The sequence below is a fragment of the Hyla sarda genome, chromosome 2, assembly GCF_029499605.1.
Source record: "Hyla sarda isolate aHylSar1 chromosome 2, aHylSar1.hap1, whole genome shotgun sequence".
NCBI classification, from domain to species: domain Eukaryota; kingdom Metazoa; phylum Chordata; class Amphibia; order Anura; family Hylidae; genus Hyla; species Hyla sarda.
In genome coordinates this window covers 85,587,034-85,600,157 of record NC_079190.1, presented here as the reverse complement: position 1 = coordinate 85,600,157, position 13,124 = coordinate 85,587,034, and the positions used below count along the sequence as shown (strand labels likewise).

The 13,124-nt window shown below is 45.6% G+C and overlaps 1 protein-coding gene across 5 annotated transcripts in view; it reads left to right on the top strand.

Moving 5' to 3' along the window:
• The first annotated feature begins 4,866 nt into the window (after positions 1–4,866).
• The window catches only part of STAT2 (signal transducer and activator of transcription 2), a 144,439-nt gene continuing 136,181 nt past the window's right edge, over positions 4,867–13,124 (top strand). The window contains exon 1 of one of the 5 annotated variants that reach the window (XM_056562377.1): positions 4,867–4,997. The gene's annotated coding sequence lies outside the window, so the exon portion shown is untranslated. The other 4 variants (XM_056562375.1, XM_056562376.1, XM_056562379.1 and 1 more) reach the window with 4 other exon arrangements.

Below are 13,124 nucleotides of genomic sequence, written 5' to 3'. Positions count from 1 at the left end.
CCATTGATCAATGTAAAAGAGCAGTGTGTGCAGTGTTTTAGCCCCCTATGGTGGCTATAACATTGCAGAAAAAAAAAGTAAAAAAAAAAATTTGAATAAAGATTATTTAGCGCTTCCCTAATAAAAGTTTGAATCACCCCCCTTTTCCCATAAAAAAAAAAAAAAAACTGTAAATAAAAATAAACATGTGGTATCGCCGCATGCAGAAATGTCCGAGTTATAAAAATATATCATTAATTAAACCGTGTATTTTTGGTCCCTTTTTATATGAAAATAAGTCCTTTCAATACAAAAATGGTACTACTAAAAACTTCAGATCACAGCACAAAAAATTAGCCCTCATACGCGGAAAAATAAAAAGTTATAGGGGTCAGAAGATGACAATTTGTATATCTTAGTCACCGTCATTGTGCACAGTGACAGCTCAGGACGCCGCCGGAGCCAGAAGTAGCACGGACCGCGGACCCTGGGAACAGGTAATTATAAAACTGGGAATGGGGGAGGCCATGGGGCAGCGGCGGTCTCCGGCCGGGGCGGTGCAGCTCGGTGGTGGTGTCGGTGATAGGACCCCAGGATAGGCAGGGGGAGAGAAGCGGGTGGTGGCAAAGCTCAGATTGCCAACCATATAAAGCCACTATGTCCCGCATCAATATAGACTAAACTACAGAGTGTTAGGCCGGTCTATTGTGCGCCTAATTAATCGAAAGGTGCACGGCTCTTGATAAATTCTGCGCACGGACTTCGGGATCTATGCTTTAGACTATTTAAACCTGCTCCAACATGGTCTGACTTGTCGCTGAAAAGTTGCTTTTGATAAATTCAGCACCAATGCATTTTTCTGTCTAAAATAGACTAGAATGCATCATGTTCTAAAAATCCTCTAAAGCAAAAGTCGCAGAAAAGTCGCACATATTTAGACCGACTTTCTGAGCGACAAATTTAGATGAGAAAAAAAACAGTCTAAATCCTTTGATAAATATCCCCCACTGTCTAGTTCTTATAGACATCTAACACTAAGGGGGAGATTTATCAAAACCTGTGCATAGGGAAATTTGCCCAGTTGCCCATAGCAACCAATCAGATCTCTTTCATTTTGCAGAGGCCTTGTTAAAAATGAAAGAAGGAAGCTGATTGGTTGCTATGGGCAACTTTTCCTCTGGACAGGTTTTGATAAATCTCCTCCTAAGGCTGGGTTCAGACTACGATTTGTAACTACGGCTCCCGTAGACGGCTGGGAGGAGGGGGCGGGGCTTAATCGTGGGACCCGCACACAGCCGTATTCGGGAACCGTATTTAATGTATGTCTATGAGCCGTCCGGAGTGAACCGCAGCCTCCGGTCGGCTGCTTTTTCGGCCGTATGCGGTTTCCCGACCGTAGGCAAAAACAGGGTCGACCACATTTTTGCCTGCGGTCGGGAAACCGCATACGGCCGAAAAAGCAGCCGACCGGAGGCTGCGGTTCACTCCAGTCGGCTCATAGACATGCATTAAATACGGTTCCCGAATACGGCTGAGTGCGGGCGCCGCGATTAAGCCCTCTCCCCCCCCCCCTCCTCCCAGCCGTATTCGGGAACCGTAGTTACAAATCGTAGTGTGAACCCAGCCTAAGAGGGAGAAGTATCAAGGCCTACATGCCAGTTTCCTGGAATAGAAAAGTTACAAAACAGAGTCCCAGGGGTGGCCCAGCTAGGAATACCCGTTTACATGGTAATATATATATATATATATATATATATATATATATATATATATGCTGTGGACTTTGTGCTGCTGAATCAATGATAAAATCTGCAGCAACATGTGTACCAGCAAAAAATAAGCGGCAGAAAAAAGCTGTACAATAGGGGAGAAAATTCCTAAATTTATTGCAGGATAATTTTATGGGCCAGTTTGTGGAGGACCCAACAAGAAGTGATGCCTTGTTGGATCTGATCATTTCCAACAACGCAGAGCTGGTTGGTAATGTAACTGTGCGGGAAAACCTTAGTAATAGCGACCACAATATAGTTACTTTTGACTTAAAATGTAGAAAACAAAGACAGACAGGGAAGGCAAAAACATATAACTTTAAAAAGGCAAATTTCCCTGGGCTGAGAGCTGCACTACAGGACATAGACTGGGGGGAGGTGTTCTCAAATACTGATACAGAAGGTAAATGGGACATCTTTAAATCAACTCTAAATAACTATACAGCTAAATATATACCAAAGGGGAACAAATATAAACGATTAAAACTAAATCCTACATGGCTGACAAATGAGGTTAAAAGAGCAATAAACAACAAAAAAATAGCCTTCAAAAAATACAAATCTGATGGGTCAGCTATAACATTTAAACAGTACAAGGAGCTTAATAAAATCTGTAAAAATGTAATAAAAACAGCAAAAATTCAAAATGAGAGACAGGTGGCCGAAGAAAGCAAAACTAATCCTAAATATTTTTTTAGATATATAAATACAAAAAAACCAAGGACAGAGCATGTAGGACCCCTTAATAATGATAATGGGGAGGTTGTCACGGGCGATCAAGAGAAGGCGGAGCTACTGAATGGGTTCTTTAGTTCTGTATATACTATGGAAGAAGGAGCTGACATTGGCCAGGTCAGTGCTGGTAACACATCATATAATGTATTGAACTGGCTTAATGTAGAGATGGTACAAGGTAAGTTAAGTAAAGTAAATGTAAGCAAATCTCCAGGGCCGGATGGACTACACCCAAGAGTTCTTAGAGAGGTAAGTTCAGTAATATCTGTACCCTTGTTCATGATATTTAGAGATTCTCTGGTGTCTGGTATTGTGCCAAGGGACTGGCGCAAGGCTAATGTGGTACCAATCTTCAAGAAGGGCTCTAGGTCTTCGCCAGGCAATTATAGACCGGTAAGTCTAACGTGCATTGTGGGTAAATTGTTTGAAGGACTTATAAGGGATTACATACAGGAATACATAGGGGATAATTGTATTATAAGTGATAGCCAGCATGGGTTTACTAAGGATAGAAGTTGTCAAACCAATCTAATTTGCTTTTATGAAGAGGTGAGTAGAAGCCTTGACAGAGGAATGGCTGTGGATATAGTGTTTCTGGATTTTGCTAAAGCATTTGATACTGTCCCTCACAGACATCTGACAGGTAAGTTAAGGTCCTTGGGCTTGGAAACTTTAGTTTGTAACTGGATTGAACACTGGCTCATAGATCGTACCCAGAGAGTGGTGGTAAATGATTCGTACTCTGATTGGTCCCCGGTTATTAGTGGTGTACCCCAAGGTTCAGTACTGGGCCCGCTGCTGTTTAATTTATTTATCAATGATATAGAGGATGGTATTAACAGCTCTGTTTCCATCTTTGCAGATGACACCAAGCTTTGTAGCACGGTACAGTCTATAGAGGATGTGCATAAGTTACAAGATGACTTGGATAGACTAAGTGTCTGGGCATCCACTTGGCAAATGAGGTTCAATGTGGATAAATGTAAAGTTATGCATCTGGGTACTAATAACCTGCATGCATCGTATGTCTTAGGGGGGATTAAACTGTCAGAGTCACTGGTAGAGAAGGATCTGGGTGTACTTGTAGATCACAGACTACAGAATAGCATGCAATGTCAGGCTGCTGCTTCCAAAGCCGGCAGGATATTGTCATGTATAAAAAGAGGCATGGACTCGAGGGGCAGGGACATAATACTCCCCCTTTATAAAGCATTGGTACGTCCTCACCTGGAATATGCTGTTCAGTTTTGGTCGCCTGTTCATAAAAGGGACACTGCGGAGTTGGAAAGGGTGCAGAGACGCGCGACTAAACTAATATGGGGCATGGAACATCTTAGCTATGAGGAGCGATTAAAGGAGTTACAATTGTTTAGTCTTGAGAAGAGACGTTTAAGGGGGGATATGATAAACGTATATAAGTATATAAATGGCCCATACAAAAAATATGGAGAAAAACTGTTCCAGGTTAAACCCCCCCCCCCCCCCCCCCCCAAAGGACGAGGGGGCACTCCCTCCGTCTGGAGAAGAAAAGGTTTAGTCTAAAGGGGCAGCACGCCTTCTTTACCGTGAGGACTGTGAATTTATGGAACGGTCTACCTCAGGAACTGGTCACAGCAGGAACAATTAACAGCTTTAAAGCAGGGTTAGATACATTCCTGGAACAAAATAACATTAAAGCTTATGCAGAATTATAAAACTACATCCCTTTCCCTTATCCCCTTACATCCTTCCCTTCAATCCCCTGGTTGGACTTGATGGACGTATGTCTTTTTTCAACCATACTAACTATGTAACTATGTAATATAAGCAGCTGAAAATCTGCAGCAAAACGTGCACTAAAATACGCAGTAAATCACACACACTGCGCATCTAGTGTATTTAATGCTGCGGATGCGCCCGCCATAGCAGTCACATCTCCCGTAGGCTGCCCCGCCTCTCCACCCAAATGGGGCGTGTCGACACTGCACATAGCGACCAGTCACCTCCATGCATCTAATATGGTCGCCTTCATTTGTATGTAGCCTGCAGGATCCTATCCACAACAGACTGTCAGGAGCCTCGGGCAGCAGATGTGTGCGTTTCTGTCTGTTCTCACTCATTGCAGACGCTCCCTTATCTACAGAGACCGTCACGTGCTTCTCCACTGTACACATGCTCGGCCCTGCACAGCTCCTCTTTGGATGGCTGGAGGAGGACTATAATATCACTTGCGGCAGTGACCGCCTTTCCTTACAAAATAAAAACAAAAAAAAAGGAACGCCCCCCTGCCGCCCGCACATCTGATATAAAGAACAGGCCACGCCCACACCGGGCTTACACATAGCTGATACAGAACAGGCCACGCCCATAACCGGCGGTTCACAGTTGATAAAACACAAGCCACGCCCTTTACATACAGCTAGTGAGGAGCAACGGCACAGGTCACACCCACTTTCTGACGTAAAACCTGGGAAACGGGAGAAAAGACTGCACACGCCCCGCCCCTAACCTGACCACATTCCTGCCTACTCGCAGGTATCCAATCACTATCCAGTACCAATTAGACAGGACTTGTTTGTCACAATCTCTCCCTTTCCCTCCGAGTCTTCATGCTGATTGGCTACTGTTCCATGACTGACGCACCAGAGCACCAATGGCAGATTTTGACAGCTCGTGCACTCTGCTAAGGACGTAGGTTGCGTTGGGCAGAGGAGGAAGGTGGTAGAAACCGTTGGGTGTGTATGGTAATGTATTTACTCTGTGGAAGTGCGTGCGGTTAGGGACAGGAAGACCCTCTGTGGGGAACTGGCTGTATATTCATGTTAAGATATACCAGTGTTCCCCAACCAGGGTGCCTCCTGCTGTTGCGAAACTACAACTCCCAGCATGCCCGGACAGCCAGAGGCTGTCCGGGCATGCCGGGAGTTGTAGTTTAGCAACAGCTGGAGGCACCCTGATTTAAAAACATTGATGTATACAATGGGGGGGGGTCTCTTTTTATTTAGTTCCGTGAAGTTATGGGGATTGTGTATCTCACAAGGCTACGTTAACACCTGTACCACACACACATACCGGCGTATAAACCGCACATACCTTCTTGTTATGTAGTTTGCATACATATTAACCCTTTAATGATGCAGCCTGTTTGGGCCTTTTAATTGACAAAACTCTTTTACTTCTATACCCACCATAGAAGGGCTTGTTTTTTGCGCGACCAATTTTTTTTTTTTTTTTCAATAGCACCTTTTTGTTTTACCATAAAAACTATTATTTGTGTGTATTTTTCGCAAATTTTGCAACTTGGGAGGTTTTGTTTTTCTGTGGGTCCATTCGATGACAGTGATGCCCAATTTTGTATAGGTTTTGTTTTACTTTACTACTTTTTAATATATATATATATATATATATATATATATATATATATATTTTAACCCTTTCACGATCCCTCGAATTTTGATTTATTTTGTAATTCTTTTTTTGTCATATGTGTTCTTCCTCCTTACCTTCTAGGACCCATACATTTTTATTTTTATTATTTTTCCTCTGACAAATTTTCTATTGGAGCTTATTATTTGTAGGAAAAGTTGTGTTTGGGTGGTTTCACACCACGTTTTGTACTTACGGTTCCCGAATACGGCTGGTAGGAGGGGGCGGGGCTTAATCACGGCGCCTGCACTCAGCCGTATTCGATAACCGTATTTAATGCATGTCTATGAGCCGACAGGAGTGAACCGCAGCCTCCGGTCGGCAGTGTTTTCGGCCGTATGCGGTTTCCCGACCGCAGGCAAAAACGTGGTCAACCGCGTTTTTGCCTATGGTCGGGAAACCGCATACGGCCGAAAATGCAGCCGACTGAAGGCTGCGGTTCACTCACGTATTAGGGAACCGTATTTAATGCATGTCTATGAGCGGACCGGAGTGAACCGCAGCCTCCGGTCGGCTCATAGACATGCATTAAATACGGTTCCCTAATACGGCTGAGTGCGGGGGCCGCGATTAAGCCCCGCCCCCTCCTCCCAGCTGTATTTGGGAACCGTAAGTACAAAACGTGGTGTGAAAGCACCCTTTTTCATCATATGTTATCCTATAATGTAATGTATTACGAAGTCAGACAAAAATGATATGTAGGACAAAATTTAAAAAAAAAATCTAGAATTGCACCATTTTGTGGGGCAAATATTTTTCAGAAATCACAATACAGTAAAACTGATATGCAAATGTTATTGTATAGGTCAATGCGATTTTAGCCCCTTATCGGTTAGGCCAATATTTTCAGCCGATATTCACGATTTTTTACATTATCGGTATCGGCAATTACCCTGCCGATATGCCGATAATGCTCCGGCCCGAGACCGCCGCTGCCCCATTTCCTCCCCCATCACCGGTTTTATAATTACCTGTTCCCGGGGTCCGCGCTACTTCTGGCTCCTGCAACGTCCTGCGCTATTGCTGTGCGCTGCGCAATGATGAGTGACGTCCTCAATGCGACATCACCGTCAGTGCGCACAGTGACAGCTCAGGACGCTGCCGGAGCCAGAAGCAGCGCGGACCCCGGGAACAGGTAATTATAAAACCGGGGATGGGGAAGGCAATGGGGCAGCGGTGGTGGTTGGACTAGGGAGGACCCTAGGAGGGGGAGAGAAGCGGGTGGCAGCGGCGGCGGTCTCTGGCCCCGCAAAAGCCGCTGCAGTTCATTGATTTAAATCGCCCGCTTTAAAACATTGATCTGCAGCGGCTTCTGCGGGCCCCCGGGGGGGGGGGGGTAAATAGCCGATAACTTAGACCGGAATATCGGTATAAGTTATTGGATATCGGCCTCAAAGCTCACATATTATCGGTATCGTCCCTAAAAAGATCGCTATTGGTTGATCCCTAGTTTTGACAGCCATAACTTTTTTTAATTTTTCACCCAAACACATTTTGTGAGGGCATTTTATTTATTTATTTTTTGCGAGACAAGCTGTACTTTTTATTGGTACCATTTTTGTGATTCATGCTACCTTTTGGTCTTTTTTGAACCAAAATTAGCAGTTTTTTCATTTTTTTTTTCATTTTTTTTACTTTTCACTTTTTACAGGTTATTCTATGCTGCAGTACATTAGTAGTGCTGTACAGTATAACAGTCATTATACACTGACTAACAGCCTGTGCTATCCAGCCTATGGCTGGACCTCACAGGCTGCCGTACTAGGCAGACAGGAGACTATCAGCCAGTCTCCTGCTGCCATAGCAACCAACTGGATCCCCTGATCGCATCGCAGATTCACCATTGGTGAACAAGGGGAGCCTCCCCCTGTCAACCCCATAAATTCTGTAATCAGGACTGATGACAGCATCTATGGGGTTAATGCTGCCGACCGGTGTGATCCCGTAGGCAATCTCTTGCAGCGCATCGCGCTGAACAGTATATCGCTGGGGCGTATGCATACATCCAGTTGTTCTAACTAGCTAGCAACTGGGATGTATGCATAAGTTCTAGGGCGGGAAGGGGTTAATGATACCAAACTTGAATAATAAATGTTTTGTTTTATGATAAAAAATAAAAATAAACTTTTTTTTTTTTTAATCTGTTTGTGATTTGACCCCTAAAACTTTTTATTTTTACTACTACAGAGCCGTGTTAGGGTTTATTTTTTGTGCCATGAGCTGTCATATTTATTGGTACCACTTTTGTGTAGTTGTGGCTTTTTGATCACTTTTTCTAACATTTTTCTGGGATGTGATGTGACCAAAGATCAGCAATTTTGATATTAGAATTTTTTTTAAGCGTACCCTTCAGATCCAACAAAAACATTTTTTTTTAAATACAGTAACCCCCCGACATGCGATGGCTCCGACATATGATCAAATCGACATACGATGCTTTTATATGTCGGGGCCATCGCATAAACGGCTATCCGACAGCGTAAAATGCTTAAGCTGCTGTCGGATAGCAGTTTAAGCATCCCGGACAGGTTCGCTTACCTATTCCCGCTGCTCCGGGTCCACTTCGCGATCCTCCGGCGTCTTCTGCATCTTCTCCAGGGTCCAGGCCTCGCTTTCCGGCGTTGTTATTACGTCGCTGTGTACGCAGTGCTGGCGCAGCAGCCTAATAACGTCACCAGAAAGCGAGGCCCGGACCCTGCAGAAGATGCGGAAGAAGCCGGAGGATCCCGAAGTGGACCCGGAGCAGCGGGACAGCATCGGGAGCCCCTGGGACAGCATCGGGAGCGGTGAGGATGCGGTCCGGAGCGGCGGGGACAGGTGAGTATAACTTCCTATACTTTACATTGCACGACTCCCTCAACATACGATGGATTCGACAAACGATGGGTCGTTTGGAACGAATTACCATCGTATGTTGAGGGACCACTGTATATCACTCAGGACCTAATCCTAACCATGTACATCGATTTTTTTTTTTTTTTTTTTATGTGTCTAGCACCTTTTATTTTTTTTTTTTATTACACTTTTAATTTAGCTCACTAGTCTGAATTCCTCTCAAAGGGAGGGGGCGTGGCCTCACTGTGCAGGTCTCCGCCCCCTCCCTCAGTATACTGTCTGCTCACATCTCCCCTAGCATTAACAAAACTACAACTCCCAGCTTGTCCTCACTGACAGTATCGGGACACAAGATGACAGTGGGAGGATTTTTCCTCCAGCTGTGAGCACTGGTCTCACAGCTGTCAATCAAGGAAGTGTGTCCATGACATAGGTGATGATGCATGGACACAGCAGGGCTAGTATTTGTCCAAGCAGGCGGGGGGGGCAGTTGCTAAATCTATTGGTTATACACGCTTTACAATATATCAAAAGTTTTTGTATCTGACAGTGCCCATTTAAGTTTACACCGTTGATCGTGCAGAATCAGGAATGTAATAATTTAATGTTTGGACATAAACGCCTATTATAGTTGGCCATCAGGAGATGCTTACAATGCTATTGCATTACATTGATCTATGTTCTCTGTGCTCGATTGCCAGGAAAGACACCAAGGGACAGGTAAGGCCCCAGGCTTCCCCCAATAACCCATCAACATCCTGCGATGATATCGCGGGGGGTGCCGATGAGACCTCTATGTACCCGGGATTACTAGAATTTAATGTTTAAATGTTGTGATCTGTTCAGATTGTGGCATTTAACCATTTAAATGACGGACATCGGAGCGATCTCTTCTGATGTCTGTCATAACCAGCAGATGTCTGCATCTGTTGCTTATGACGCGGACCCACGCCATGTTCCCCTCGCCTGACCCATGATGTTTTGGTACATCGGAAAATCTTTATGTGGTAAATTGCCTTATTCTGACCCCTATAATTACCGTATTTATCGGGGTATACCACGCACCGGCCTATAACACGTACCCTCATTTTACCAAGGATATTTGGGTAAAAAAAGTTTTTTACCCAAATATCCATGGTAAAATGAGGGTGCGTGTGTGCGCGTGTATACCCCGATACATCCCCAGGAAAGGCAGGGGAGAGAGGCCGTCGCTGCCCGCTTCTCTCCCCCTGCCTTTCCTGGGGTCTAGAGCGCTGCTGTCGGCCCTTCTCACCCCCTGGTTATCGGCGCCGCTGCCCGTTCTGTCCCCCTGACTATCGGTGTCGTGCTATGCACGGCGCGGCACACTGACGTCATGCGCCGCGCCGTTCAGCGCATAGCAACGACGCCGGGGACGCACGACGGAGGCCTGCAGCAGCGCGGACCCGACTCAGGTAATTATGCCACCGGGGATGGGGGGAGGCAACGGGGCAGCGGCGCCGGCAATGAGTGCCGCTGCCCCTTCTCTCCCCCTGGCTGTCGGCGCCGCTTCTCTCCCCCTGGCTATCGGCGCCGGCACCGATAGTCAGGGGGACAGAACGGGCAGCGGTGCCGATAACCAGGGGGTGAGAAGGGCCGACAACAGCGCTCTAGACCCCAGGAAAGGCAGGGGGAGAGAAGCGGGCAGCGACGGCCTCTCTCCCCCTGCCTTTCCTGGAGGTGTATCGGCGTATAACACGCACACAGACTTTAGGCTAAAAATTTTAGCCTAAAAAGTGCGTGTTATACGCCGATAAATACGGTATTTTGTTTTTCTGTATACAGGCCTATATGAGGGCTTCTCTTTTCCTCTGTGATGTGTAGTTTTTATTGGTAACTTTTTTGATGGTGCTTTTTAATCACTTTGTATTACGTTTCTCGGTGGCTCTTCATTGGGGGACACCTATACTGATGGGTAAATGCTCTTGCCACTAGGAGGCGCTGACACTAGGAAAAAAAAAAAAGTCGGCTCCTCCCTGGCAGGATATCCCCGCCCACTGGAAGTGAGGTAATCAGTTTTAGCTTGTATCAGTAGGAGGCAATACACTGGTCTGGGAGCTCCCCAGACCTGGTCTTTTATTATTATTTTCTAGTAAGGGCTGTTTAGTTAGGTTCTTATCTCCCTTTTGCTTCCTTACCCTTCAGGTGTTAGCCTTTCAGGAGACTCAAGAACCTCCTTTTTCCCAACTGCTCTGGTGTTCCAGGATGCTCCTTTTCAGGGTCTTCTCTTTTTTGGCCGTTTATTCTTCTGTGTCCATCTTTCACGTGACCCAGGAACCTCCAGTTTCCGGGCCTATCATTTCTGTGTCCCGAGATGCCCCTTTTCTGGACATTCCGCTCCTTTTTTGGCCGTTATTACCTTCCGTGTCCTCCATCAGGGTTCGAGTTCTCTCAAGATGGAGGGCATTCCGGTCGTCTGGATTACACCAGTCGAGCTATTTCGCTTCCCAGGAGCTTGTGGCGGGCCCCTGGATGGGGGTTTTGGGTCTGCAGATGTTCAGTTCATCGATCTTCTGTACCAAGCCTCTCTTGAGCTGGTTTCCATCTCTTTTTTTCCAGTGGTTTTCTGGTCTCCACCTTCTGTGCACGCCTTCTGTCCAGGTGTCCACTGCTCTCCCTGGCGTTTTTCCGCCATGTTCTCTTGAATCTGTTGACTCCGGATGGGGCTGTCTTGTTGTGCCCTTTTCCATTTTTGTTTTCCCGCTAGACTAACCCTCTATCTGGTTCTGTGTTCCTTGGAGTTGTTTTCCTACTTCCTTCCAGGATGGCCCATCTGGCTTCCTAGTCAACCTTTTTCTTGTCTCTTTATGTGACATAGGTTTAGAGTCTCTGCAAAGCACGGCCCCTTCCTTGGGTGTCCGAGTCCATCTCCATTGACTGTAGGCTTTACGGATGAGTGGGTTCAATGTCGAAACTGATCCCCTTTCGCTAGTGATTATTCTTTCCACCCTAGGGGACTTCCTTGGTACATCCCATCAGTATAGGTGTCCCCAATGAAGAGCGACCGAGAAAAGGATTTTTATTTTTATTTTTTACTCACCGTAAAATCTCTTTCTCGTAGCCTTCATTGGGGGACACCGCACCCACCCATTTCTATATATTTTTTGTCCTAATATTCCTTTCCGTTTTATTGCATTTTTTTATTTTTTTTTTAATCCGGGATTCTTTTCTAGGGTCCTTCTGACATATTTCTTTGTTGGCTTCTCCTATTACCCTGGCGGGTATATCCTGCCAGGGCTGTAAAAAAAAGTAGTATACCCATCAGTATAGGTCCCCCCCCAATGGCTATGAGAGAGAGATTTTACTGTGAGTACAAAAAAATCTCCTTTTTTCTGGCATATTAAGTGACTAAAAATCAGCAATTCTGGTGTGTGTTTTTTTTTTTCTATTTTATTTTTTTTACAATATAGAGAACAAAGGGTGTGGGGTTTGCTCAATCTGTACTGGCATCTGGGAATTATATCTCCTAAAAGGGGGAGAGAAAAAGAAAACTTAAAATAGAAAATTGTCTGTGTACTGAAGTCCAAATTGGGCGGTGTCCTTTGGATTAAGATGGAGGTTGATTATCCCCCCCCTCCATCTTAATCCCCTTGTGTTATTATTCCCCCTCCATCTTTATTCCCTTGTGTAATTATTCCCCCTCCATCTTTATCCCCTTGTGCTATTATTCCCCTCCATCTTTATCCCCTTGTGTTATTATTCCCCCTCCATATTAATCCCCTTGTGTTATTATTCCCCCTGAGCCGTTATTCCCCCTGTGCCATTATTCCCCCCTCTCTCTGATCCCCTTTTGCCATATTGGATAATAATGGCACAAGGGGATTAAGATGGAGGGAGAATAATAGCACAGGAGGATTAAGAGGGAGGGGGTAGTGGCACAAGGGGATTAAGATGGAGGAGGAATAATAACACAAGGTGATTAAGATCGAGGGGGGATATCAACCCCCCTCCATCTTAATCTCTTGTGCCATTATTCCTCCCTCCCTCTGATCCTCTGGCGCCATTCCCCCTTCCTCTGATCCCCTTTTGCCATATCGGATAATAATGGCACAAGGGGATTAAGATGGAGGGGGAAAAACGGCAAAAGGGGATTAAGATGGAGGGGGGGTAATAGCACAAGGGGATTAAGATGGAGAGGGGGGGATAGTAGCACAAGGGGATTAAGATGGAGGGGGGAGGAATAGTGGCACAAGGGGATTAAAATGGAGGGGGGATAATAGCACAAGGGAATTAAGATGGAGGGGGATGCATTAGTATAAAGGTAAAAAAAGCCTTTTGACCGCGGGAACCCCTCGTGCGCAAGTTCCGTGCGAGGGGGTACCCGCGGACATACTTTCAGGCTTTGGGGGTACAGTCGCCAAAAAGGTTGAGAACCACTGCTTT